A 12,945-nucleotide genomic window follows, 5' to 3' on the forward strand; every position below is an offset into this window, starting at 1 on the left:
TGGAGGGCACATATATATACACACAGAACACACACACACCCCTGTGAAGTTCGGCACACTGGGATTATATTGCCGCTTACCACTGTAGCTGTTGTCTGCCCTCCCTGAATTGGTCTGTCAACAGTGCATCTTACTGTATTTTAATACTGTTTTTCGTTCTCAGAAGAGCGCCGGCAATTGAATTATAAGTTAAATTTTGTTTGCGCTCTCTGAAATCGTATTAGATTTTGGAGGGAAGACAGCATGCAAACGCAGTGGACAGAAGAAAGAAAAAAAAAAAAGCAGGATGGCTAAAAGCAGAGTTGGTATCAGCAGTGGCTGCAGGTAGCATTCAAAAGCAGATGGGTGATAGGAAGAGGTCTGCAAGTGGAATGATGGGGGAAGGAGAACAGGGGAAGTAGCAGAATAGAATAGAGAAGAATAGAAAGAATAGAGTAGAGAGAAGTAAAATAGAAGGAATGGCATGACGCAAAGAATTTATCAGTAATAAACTACAATGGAATCTTAATATTACAGTGGCACATGAATAGGCGTTGTGGCCACGGGAAGAGCTTTCATCCGAATTTCCAAAGGGAAGAAAAATGAAAGGCAAGAGAGCGAGAAAGAGGGACAGCACAAACAGAGCGAGGAGACAGAGTATAAAATTCACATGACAGGTCTGGTTATCTTGAATGCAAATGCTGGCTGTGTGTTTGCTGGAGTGACACATTGGTTCTTTTATTGATAAATTGAGGACCGCTATGCTATAATGCTACCAATATACTTTGCGGGAGCCTGGGTAAAGGACCCACTCTAAAAGCATAGATGATGACAGACTGTTTAGACTGCTCCTCATTACTCTTGCACCTCCCGGCCCAGCGTGTTTACATGTTTATGACATACACATAGTGAAAGATTCATTATTCCTGCTGCCTGCTGTGATTTAAAACGGTATGGGTGGATTTTTTTTTTTTGGATTACAAGAGCTCTGAAGAACAAAAAGTGGTGGTTTTTCTCACTACTGAATTTGAATTTGGACAAGATGACACTTCAAGATACCTTCTGTGGATTAAACAAAAACACCTGCAATACACCAAAGTTGTTATCAGTGTCACTTGGCTTTTGCAAAATTCTTTCAAAATTTTAATTACATGATTACGGTCTTTCCTAAATGAGGTCTGAAGCAGGTATTGTTAGACAGCAACCCTTTTGAAAATGTGCTTATTATATTTTCTATGCTCCTTTTGTGATCGAAATTTATCTTGTGTGTCAACACTTTCCGTGATATTGCATTTTCACAACTTCAGTTTCATCTAAAACATCAGGCTTAAGAAACTGTAGAGTGTGAAAAGCCATTATGCAAAAATATTCAAGCCATATCTCTTTGCTGAAGGGGCCCCCATATAGGAGCTTCTCTACAGTTGTTCTGCGCGCACAGTATTTAACCTGCTGCAAGTCTCACACAGACTTGTAATCATATTTACATGCACTGTACATACTCCAGCAGGAATGCTGTGTGAGACCCAATCAGTGGGGAAGGATTTTGAAGGCCAACTGAAAGTAAAATATTGCTGTTTCAAAGCAAAGGAGAAAAAAAAAAGGTACAGTGAGCAATCCGGCAGTCTATCTCTGCTGACAAGTATTCTGAAAAAATATATATTTTTAATAAAAATTCAAACACTTCAGTTCATTCTGCATATCTTAAGGAGATTCACAATTCATTACTTTCTCTTTTCTTTCTCTCTGATGAGCAAGTGTTTCCCCTCAGTGAGGGTGCTGCAGGGCTGCACAACAACTTACTACCCCTCAACCAATTAGAAAATTACTCAGCATATGAAATACTGTACACCAGTGCTTCATCAATTACCGTAAAACTGTGTATTTCGCTGCCCCAGCAAATCTGCCGCAACTGTGGCGGTGGCTGTATTTATTTCTCGGTGTTAACAGTCGTATCATACCTAACTGCAAATAATATTAATGAATTATAAATATTTAAGTGTGCAGCGCAACCAGATGCAGGGGCAAAACTTATAGGTGTGGACTTGTTGGAGTGAAGTGGCCATTACATGAGATCACTCATCATGACTGAGATGACAGCATATGAAGCAGTATTGATAAGACGGCATTAACATAACGAACATTTGTCGGTATCAGAAGCTAGAAATTTCAACATTGCATGAATTGAAGAAGAAGAAAAAAAAAGTGGAAATGAGAGAGAAAAGAAAAGATTCTGACATTTAAAACATCTTGATGCCTAATTTGTGGAGCAGATAAAAACACGAGAGAGTTAAGCTCCGATCAAAAACTGCAGCGAGGAAGCACGGACAGAGATTTATTTAGTGGAAGCAAAGTCTGAGTAAAAGGGGAACATTATACAGAGTGCAGTGCAATGGTAGAGAGGAGCCCTGGAAATCTCAGTGTGATATGTATGTGTGTACATTTGTGTGTGTGTGTGTGTGTAGCCTCACGGAAGGGTGTGTTGAAGCTTGTATTTTTAGGTCTTTGCCCACGGCCGTTGTACTACCCCGAGTCTGTGTACTTTATGTATGCATTGAGGCATGGAGAGGGAGGTGAACAGAGAAGTGGGGTGAGAGAGCGAGAGAGAGGTGGGGGGGAAGCAGAGGACCTGAAGTTGGGAGATATGAATGGAGGTAAGAGGAGGTGGTGTTGAACCCCCCCCTCCTCTCTCTTACCCCATCTCCCTGTCTCCCTCCTTTAGAGGTGAGCAGCAGGTTTGTATTCTGAATGAGTCTATTGGCTGGAGAACCGCACTCCACAACCAACAAACCCCGACCCCAGAGGACCCCACAGGGCCTCCAGCAGCTATGGACGGACGTGCCGAACAAACCCAATGTCAGGTCAAAACACCTCCTCCTACAACCACACATCAGGCGATAGAAGGGAACAAGAGAGGAAGCGTACGAGGGAGAGAGGAGGGGTGAGCGCAGGGAGGAAAGGTGGAGGAAGAGATGCGGACATTGGGAAATAATGAGAGAGTCGGAGAGATGGAGGGAAAATAAAAGGTGTGGTGGGGGAAGGGTGATATCTTAACAATAGTGATGAGCAAGGGGAGGTGGGGGGGGCGGATATGTATGCACTGCGTGGATGTGTGAGGTGTGTATGTATGTGTGAAGTGGAGCACTGAAAAAGGCAGCAAAGAGGAAGCTAGCCATAAAGAGGGGTGCAGAGACCAAGAGAAAAAAAAAGACGCAAGAAAGTGAGAAATCATGAACCTGGCTGAAGATTTTTTTTCTTTCTTTTTTTTTCCACCAAGTCAGTTTTCTGGATCTTTCTCCCCTACAGCAGTTTCCAGGTGAATACTGATAGGAAAGGGCACAGACGTGTAAAGACAGCAGCGCTTAGCAGCTTCAATTGAAGTTCTGAGCATGGCATTAAATCGTCCTCTAATTGCGAATACTACATGTAATTTTCAGCTGTAAGAAAACTATGCTTATGGTTACTGGAAGAGTCCAACATTTTTGGGAAAAACACTTACTTGTTTTCTGGTGGAAGGTTGGATGAGAAATCAATACCGCTTTTGTTTCCGTTTTAAGAGACTATAACATAGCTTAGCTTAGCACAGTGGCTCAAAACAGTGGGAAGCATGTACCCTGAGTCTGTCCAGTAGTTTAAAAAGATCTGTCCACCAGCACCTCTAAATCTCAGAAATCAACACATTGTGTCAGAACAGAAAACAAGGGAAGGAATTTTGCAGGAATTTTTCTACGCTGTGAGCGGCTATCAATATCATCTTTTTATCCTGTTATATATCCTGCAGCAATTGAATACTGTCTCAGCACAAAGGCAGTGGAAAGCTACTAGTCTCTACAGATGGTTGAAACCTGAAGAAATGACTGGAGAAAAACGATGGCTGCATATGCTTAGGTGCACTGCATGGTACAGTTAAGCAGTTAACATCTAACCACGCTCTGTGTCTTGTATGAAAAGGCTGAGCAGGCTTAGAAGTTTGTAATTTTGTATCAAGATTTCAAAAGGAAATGATCTAAGTGGCATTAAGAGAGGGTTCATTGTTGGGGCACGGATGGCAGTAACCTTAGTTGCAATAATTGCTCAACTGGCTAATAGTCCATCAAGAACAGTGACTAACATCTGTGGGATCTGTGGAAAAAACATGAAGAAAGGTTGGGGATTGTGGTCAACAGCACATTTGGTGACGATGATGTGCATTAGTGCAATCTGTAATGAAAATCAGAAGAGCAACTCATACTCTGGTGACTAAGAATGTCAATGCAGGAGGTGATCAGGCTGAGTCATTTACATAGAGAGTGATATTATGGCAGAGATGCGTTGCATAAATGCTTCATTAAGATTAATGCATATTTCAGAGTCCAGTAGTAAGAAAACCTTAGGCACTAGAGACTAAAAAAAAAGTGCTATGGTCAAATGAGTCATCCTTAATCAGATTCTCAACAAGTATGAGAGTGCACGTCTGGCACACACAAAGAGAACGGTACAGGCCTGAATGCTTGACCCCCACAGTGACGAGATCTAGTGGCTTTTTTAGGCCGTGGGAGTCGTCATTTTGCTGGCATGGTTTGGGTCCACTTGTCCCCTTGAAGGGGAAAAGTCACTGCAAATCAATCCAAAGTTGTTCAGAGTGATCACCTTTATTCTCTGATGAAACACTTCTATCCTGATGGGAGTGGTCACTTCCTGGATGAAAATGTCCCCATTCACAGGGCACGAGGGGTCACTGAATGGTCTGATGAATATAAAAAATAATATGAGTCATGTGCTATGGCCTTCACAGTCACCAGATCTCAACCCAAACAGCGATGGAAGATTTTAGGCCAACGTGTTAGACAGCACCCTCCACCAGTATCATCAAAACAACAGATGATATCTTTTGGAAGAACAGTGTTCATCCCTCCAGCAGGGTTCCAGACACTTGAAAAATCAATGTCAAGGTGTGCTGAAGCTTTTCTGGCAGATTGTGGAGCCACTTTATGTGGGTTTTTATTTTAATTTGTCACCCATCTGTAGATAATATAATCTGCCGACCCAGGACAACACCACTCCCAGCTAAGGAATAATCTGGTACATAGCCCCCTGTAAAATGGAAAATTGTCATTTTTATGCCTCAGTTTTTGTGTCTAATACGCAAACAAACTATATATGACATGTTAATTAGTGCGCTTTAAAGTGCCTGTAGATATATTATGTAACCACTGGACAAAGTCAGGCAAGTTGATTTGCCCTGTTTTCAGTCTTGGTGCAAAGCTTCTGGCTATAGCCTCAAAATTAAGCGACAAATATAAAAGTGGCATAGATTTTCTAATCTAACTCTTCACATAAAAGCATAAAAGTACATTTCTTTAAAATATTAAAGTTTAAACTGCACGACTGGGAGGCTAGATTCAAAATGAAGTGAATTTATACATGCCTTTGCCATAAATGGCTGGCTCTCCATCACCGGCATGATGACTGCTCCATCTTTTACAAAGGCATCACTGGAGACTCCGTGAGATGGAAAGAAAAGATAGAGAGTTACAGAGCTGGACAGAGACGAAGAGGGAAAAACATTTCATGGAAAAAGTAAGAGGAGGGGTGATTAATTGAGGAGGTCAAGTACGCTGAAAGGGAAGACATCTGCTTGTTGATGCTTGCAGTTAATGGGGAAGACAATAATACAATAATGGACCAATGCAAAGCTGATGATATGTTCTCATATAAATGGTGCCTCCAAATGCTTCCTGTCAATAGCAGCACAGTAGAGTTTGTCTTTTGCTTTCATTTTAAGGGGGAGATTTATGAGCAGATGACAGCATGAAGACTCCTTCTGTTTAGCATCAACGTATTCTCCTTGCTAATACACTGTAGACCACTTCATCCAAGGTCGTGGCATTTAAAAACCATCCGTAGTCTTTGTTGGCCTTCTTATCCAAATTTAAGTGAGTAAATAGCCATAGAAATGTAGGTATATTTGGATATAAGGGTAGATTCTAGCCTTGCTACATTGGGGACAAAAATTCTCATATGGAAATATTATTATTATTTTTTTTATATATATATTTTTTAAATCTATATGATGCTTAACCAGGCTGCAAAGACGTTGGCTGAAATTGTCTTTCTTGTGCATATCTTTGCTTTAATCTCCAGCCAACTGGGACATGTAATCCACTGACACAGGAATAATGATGCATCTTTGGGAAAGGGATTGAAAGTGCGAGGAGGTAAGAGCGGAAAGAATCCAAACATCCCTAACTACACTATTCAAATGACAGTGGCAGGTTTAGCGTGACAGAGCCTAAAATTTATTATGATATTTATTCTCACTCACCGTCTCCTTTCATTTTTCACTCCTCCAACACCCGCATCTGCAAGTTACTATAAGACAGTAAGTGAGTACAGCTGAGTCCACTCTAAAGTTTCATTGTATTTTTATTTCAGAAATTATAGATCCACACTTCCAAGGCTGTTCTAAGAGTTGCAGCTCTACGGTTCCCAGCTCCGTCCCCCTGCAGCACTCAAGTCTAATGAGTTGAAACGAAAAAGAGACCAACTGCTGACGTTAGTGGCTGAGCATTAGCTTGAACCAGGGCCCCATGCAGACCCACTTATCTGTAAATCACCTGTGTTCTGCAGACCGTATGGCCAATTATATTGAGCTAAACCAGTACTCCAGAAACAAATCAGAGAACAGTGTTGTCATCCGCTTATTCCCAATCCAGAGAGAATTCCTGTTATTTTATTTAACCTTTATCTGTTCATAGGGGCTAACCCTATTAGGATATAATGTATTTTTCAAGATCTGGCTTCTTCCCCACTTGCCCGCTAGGGTCAATCACCGCTGCAGCTTGGGAAAAGGGAATAGAGCAGAGTGCATGTACCAAAGTCTGTCTGTATATGTGTGAAGTTGCTCCAAGTCATTAATAATGTTCTTTTGGTCTAACATGATCGAGTTTATTTGAGTTTACCACACGGAACAGCTAGCCATTAATTCAATATCTGCAGGTTTTTACAAGATACGAGGTTCAGAACAGAATAAAAAAGAAGTTTTTCTTACAGTTTATAGGGCAATTGAGGCGACTGAACTTCTTTCAGCACTGCTTTTGATCCAGGATCTTTTTAAACCTTTGACACTTAGCCTTCACTTTAACTCTCGTAACCATGGAGTTCTCTCAAAGACAAAGACATTGACCACGGTATTGATCTGCACGCAAGAGGCGGCGATAACATTGACATAACATTATGTCGAGTAATTTATCTTTCAACTTGTTGAAATGATTGGCAGTAGAAGGAAAGGGCTTATCACGGCAGCATAGCCTCCCTATTCATCAAAATTACAAGTCACCGCATGAAAGTGAGAGTGTCTGTGCTGATAAATGGACTCTCTCAGAGAATTTTTGATGTTGGTCTTAACTATACTTTCTCATGAAGAGGAGGGGAGGGGGGGGGCATCTTTAAACAACCCACCCACCATAAAAGCTGCCTTTGAAACAAAAGAAAGTAATTACTGATATCAGCTCAACGGTGAGTGAAACCTGCCACAGCTGTCACAGTGTATGTGTGTGAGTATGTCTCTGCGCATGCACCTGTGTTCACTTGTTTTGCCTGTGTATGTGTTTGTGTCTTCTGTTCTGCCCAGTGGTCCACTCAAATTACACACTCTATTATCTGGTCTCTCTGGCCAGAAAACTCATTTAGAAATGAGATTTAAAACAGCAATAAATATAGAATTATGTGGAGGGGGAGGGGGGAGAAGAAAAAAAAACGTAAAAGAGAGTGATTTTAGAATTATTTTGTCAGGGGTTGGTCCAAATCGCAACTGGGCGTTTGGAATAAAGGCAAATAGAAAGACGTAATGGCAGTGACTAACTGCTAGCCAGTGTTTTTGTGCATTCGGGCCCCCTTGCTGAAAGCAGTATTTTCTCCACAGTTTGAAATCCTTTTCCCAGGATAATTATCCATTGTAGATGCCCATCCTCAGATAATGACTGCCTCGCCACTGAGCTAGGAAATTAACAGGGACCCAGTGTGTTGCAAGCACAATGGAGGGACTGCCCCCTGTATCAGCACTCAGCTAATTTTAACCAAGGAGCGAAATGGGGAAGCTGTTGTTAATACTTCCCTCCTGCTTATAAGGAATAACATAATTTCATTTTGTGTATGATATCATCTAGAAGGAGGAGAAAATGAAAAATAATGCATGAAAAGAACTGGGCATATGAAGTGAATGGCAACAGTGCCCCCTTGTGAAGCTGATAGGCAACTTCTCTGCATTGGAGTGAGACTACAGCCAAATATTTGCAAGGGCTCCAAATTTTTTCTTATCTTTCACACATTAGGAAGCTGATTTGTGCAGTTCAGACTCATACTGTCGCCACACCTTAGTTACTTAAGCTATGCAAGAAAAGGATAACGTGATCAGGAAAGATCAGTACTGGCAAAATGGCTGAGGGAAATGGGTTACGTGAAGTGGGTTTATTTTTAAAGATACCAGCTTAAGAGCCATTTGTGGCACAGAATAAAAGACAGTATGAATAAAGTGCAATCACAGGCTGGCGTTATGTCTATAGCAGGATTTTTATAAGTGCATTAGTGCAGCAGGGTCTCAGTTTTAATTAGTGTAGCAAGTATTAACACATTTGTTTAGTGCTGCGCTAGTGTTCACAGAGGCTTGATTATAGGATAGTGAAGGCCATTTTTCACCAGCTTGGCCTCTTTGCAAAGTAATAACTACTGGCTTACAGACCGCTATTTTCATGATTCAATTGAGACACTAGTTGAGAGCTGGCAAGAGGCCAAAGAGTCAGTTATAGGTTGGCTATTATAGCAATTTACATACATTACACCATCAATCTTTAGAATAAACTAAACTAACCAATAAAATTGTCATCTCGACCTAACATCATCTGACGCTGCTCTATGAAGCAAACAGATTTTTGGGGGAAAGAGGTGTTTGTGTACTCTGCTATTCCGTTCACGTTACCTGACTGCGCACCTTGCTGCAATTTATAGCCCAGTTACACTCCATATAATCCCTATTAGCAGATGCTTAAGACTTCTCAAAGCAGTTAACTGTTGTTAGCCTCTGAAGTGTTAACTACGGGGAGAGATGGATGACTTTATTTCTGATATTTATACTGTGCACATAACATCTGCGAGGCAAAACCAGTGCATGACAGTGACTTTAGCAGTGATCCATCTGCACCGCACACAGGCACAGCCAACCTGCAACTCTACACCCCAGCATCAAAAACTTAAATTATTAGCAACAGTTCTTTTATTAACCCCATGACTTAATAGGATTATGCGCAAATCTGGTTTGAAAGGTAAGATGAGGGTGAGAAAAGCAGCTGGAAGCTCCAAACAAAGATTCAGCGTGTGCCAGAGGCGTCTCTTTCCTAACATTAACCTCTCATGTCTACGTATTTCTAAAGGGTCAAGACGTATACAGATGAGAGGATCTTTTTGCACCTGTGCTTTGATGTGAAGTCAGTTAATCCTTTTTCATGTGTGGAGACAATGCCCTGGCTCCGTGCCCCATGCCTTCCACATAGAGAGTATGTTGATGAATTGAAGCCCCATCAAACTACAGCTTAGCCGAGTTGAGCAAGGTACATTAAATCAATACTAATAATCCCTGCATGTGTTTGTATGAGTGTCTCGGTGACAACATCAGCATTACACTCTCAACTCGTGCCACTCACCGAGTCTATCGGACAAACAGACAACTTCATTGTCCTCATCTAACCTGGCAGGTTGTTACTGTGCTCTCTGACCGCTTGGTGCCAGGCTTATTTATATGCTACCAGTGAGAGAGATCTTGGGGAGAGCAAATTGCCTTTCCACAGAGACAGCCATCACTGCTTTGAAGTGTGAGCATCTGTGGGTGTATGTGTGTGTGCGCTTGTTCTCACCCTGTCTCTCACAATAAGTTAAGTCTCATACCGGAGTAGAATCAAAACACTATGAATGGGTTTTATTTATTGATGACATGTTTACACTGTTTGCTGTCACGCAGAGAGAGCCGGAGATTAATCTAGTTCATGTTCTTACAGGTCAACAAGCAGGTGGACTTCTCTCTCTTTGGTTCACGCCAGCTCTCAGTGGAGTTGTGATGTGCAGGGCTCGGAGGGCTGCCCTGCCCCTGCTGTACCAGCAGCGTAACACGAGGTCCCTGTAGTGCCTGACTCCCTGACTCGTGTCCCTTGCTGCAGCAGCAGAGAATGAAGCAGCCATACATCATAGGCCAACTGTGTCCTCTGAGGCGGTGACAGACAAAGCCAACAGAATCAATAAAGCCTTAGCTCAAACCCCACTTCTGTGCACTCAGACTTCACCTTGGCCTCTTTACCTCCTTTTCTTCTCACATTCCATCTCTTTTCTTTCTTCTCTTCTTGCGTTTCTTTTCCGGTTTTCCCCTCATCTTCTGTCATTTTCAGGTGACATCATTTATCTGTGCAGGACAACACCTTCTGTCAATATTATCTCTGTATGCCATTCTGCTCAGCCCCAGGTGAACATGCTAATACACAGTGGAGTTGTCAGCCTTGACAGGAGATGGGGAAAAAAAAGAGAAAAACACTTCAGAAAGGAAGAAAAGACCAAGGCCTGTGGATTACCGAAGGCCATTCAGCTTGTTAGTGCAGAGGCACCTACATCAGACAAATGCATACTTAATTTTTTCTGAGGGCCTGAGTGATTCAAGTTCTGGGGGGTGTGAATGTTCCCCAAAAAGACAGTTTAAATGATGGAGGGCCTTGTGTAGTACCCACAAACCATTACAGACAGCAGTGGCAACGCTATTAGAGAGACAGAAGGAGCACTGGGGAGTAGTTCACAGTAATTAAACTGGAGCGTCAATGTTACTGCTACCTGTTTACAACCCAAAAGAGTAGCAGTTTCCTGTGGCGAGGAGGTTTGGCTTGCATTTATTACAGCCGATTACCATTATGACGTCCTTTCACAAAGGACTCGAATTTTATTTTAGGAAACGGTACTTTAATCTCTCCTGGAAATATTTCCCCATGAAAATGATTCTTCAGAGATAACAGTTATGGGGAAGTTGTAAAGTATAGATGAGGGGACGGAATCTAAAATCTTATACGGTTATCCTGGCGTAATTTTGTTAATTTATTTTATCACTTATTCTGTCCTTCAAATTAAACAGACACGACTGAGTGTCAGAATACAAAATGGCGCTTTTAGTGCCAGCACTCAAGTACGTTTTACTTTTCTTTTTATCTAATTTGATATGAGAGTAGAAATCTCAAACTAATTTACTTTGCTTTCATTTACTTTAATTTTAGATGAATGTTTGTCAGAGCCTTTGTCGGACACAATTTTAGCAACAGATTCGTTAATCTTCACAGCTGCTTACAGCGATGCCTGTAAATCAGACAGCTACTGTACATGTTTGTTCCCTGTGTGATACTGTCGTGACTTTACAATGTCTATTTTATGCCACTGTAATATGGATTCACGTTGGATACACATTCAGCTGCCTACATTCACCGGTCTGCCAAAAAGGCCTATGTGCAAACACTGAGCAAGCTTACATAAGAAATTGGATTTTGAGTTCGACAGTGTGTGTGTGTGTGTGTGTGTGGCTTTCTGTGTGCTTGTTAAAGCATTGGTTTCGCCAAAATCCTCGGGGGTTTAAATGCATGTGCATATATGACTCCATGTATTTAAGGTTACACATGCACACATGAAAAGGGCTTAATGTGCATAATTGTGAGAGCGATTACAAGTGTGACATATGTGTGCACGTAATGACTGAGACTTTGCGTGTGTCTCTGTGCGTCTTAGCTGTGTCCTGCCTCCAGCAACGGGACACTGAACTGGGGTCAGTTTCTTGTGCCAGCTGGGTCAACAACATTATGCTGGGTCTTTTTTATTCAACAACGTATTGATCTGCTTCCATGTGTTATTTTTGTGTGTGTGTGTGTGTGTGTGTGTGTGTGTGTCTGTGGGGGTGAGTGAAGATAAGCAGGAAGATGGGGCCAGGCCAAGTAAAGGAGGCACGTTCTGGAAGAGCAAATTTGACATAAAAATCCAATCAATTGCTGCAGCCCATTCCCAGCCTGACAGCATGAGCTGCTCCTCCAAGTAGGGAGAACGCACGACACAAAACTCACATGAGTAATCACGCCGGTTCATTCACTTTGGCAGAAAACACAAACATCTCTTAATTGTTTTCCTGTAAGGCATTCTTTGGAGATTTAAAAGCAGATTTGAATGGCAGCGAGCTCCAGTGACACAAAGAACAACACACTCATGCATACTTCATACAAACACATGCTCAAGTGCAAAGAGGGAGCCAAGATATGCGAATAATCAACAACTATTTTCAACAACTGTTTTTGCACCTTTAAATGAAGGTGCAAAAGCAGTCTCTACTTTTTCAAGACAAGAGATATTAGTTTTGTCATTATCGCGCACACACAGGAATAACCTGGGGATGTTTGGCTACAGCATCGGGAAATAAAAAAATAAAAAAATATGGGAAAATGATACTGTGAAGTTGCGAAATGAAAAAATTCAAAGACACCTTGGCCACAACTAAAAGTAGGGGTTTGCATCAAGCACCCAAACACACACACAGTTAAATACAGGCGTAGACATCCTTGGCACCCACTGAGTGTAAAGGCGATATCTCTGACTGTGTTCCTGGCTGCTGATTACATATCATTATCCAGGCTAAAGGGGGGGGGATATCATTTCAAGACAAATTAGCACACCAGGAACACTGAAGGAAGTCTTAATATCTTCACCTAGCATGCCCAGACGGCAAAGAGGAATATCGTACTTTTTTGTTCACAGCCGGCAGAGCAGCTTCAAACTTTTATTTCATTATATCAATTCCGAGGGGAACGGGAAGTTTTGATGTGTCTAATTGGGATGCAGCAGTTGTTGGGACTTTTAGGGCAAAAGATTAATAACGAGAGGCAAGGCTAGACTGCAAACGAGGAAAGCGCGAAGAAGGATGAAAATAAC

Source organism: Stegastes partitus, unplaced genomic scaffold (assembly GCF_000690725.1).
Source record: "Stegastes partitus isolate 25-593 unplaced genomic scaffold, Stegastes_partitus-1.0.2 Scaffold13, whole genome shotgun sequence".
In the NCBI taxonomy this organism is placed as follows: Eukaryota; Metazoa; Chordata; class Actinopteri; family Pomacentridae; genus Stegastes; species Stegastes partitus.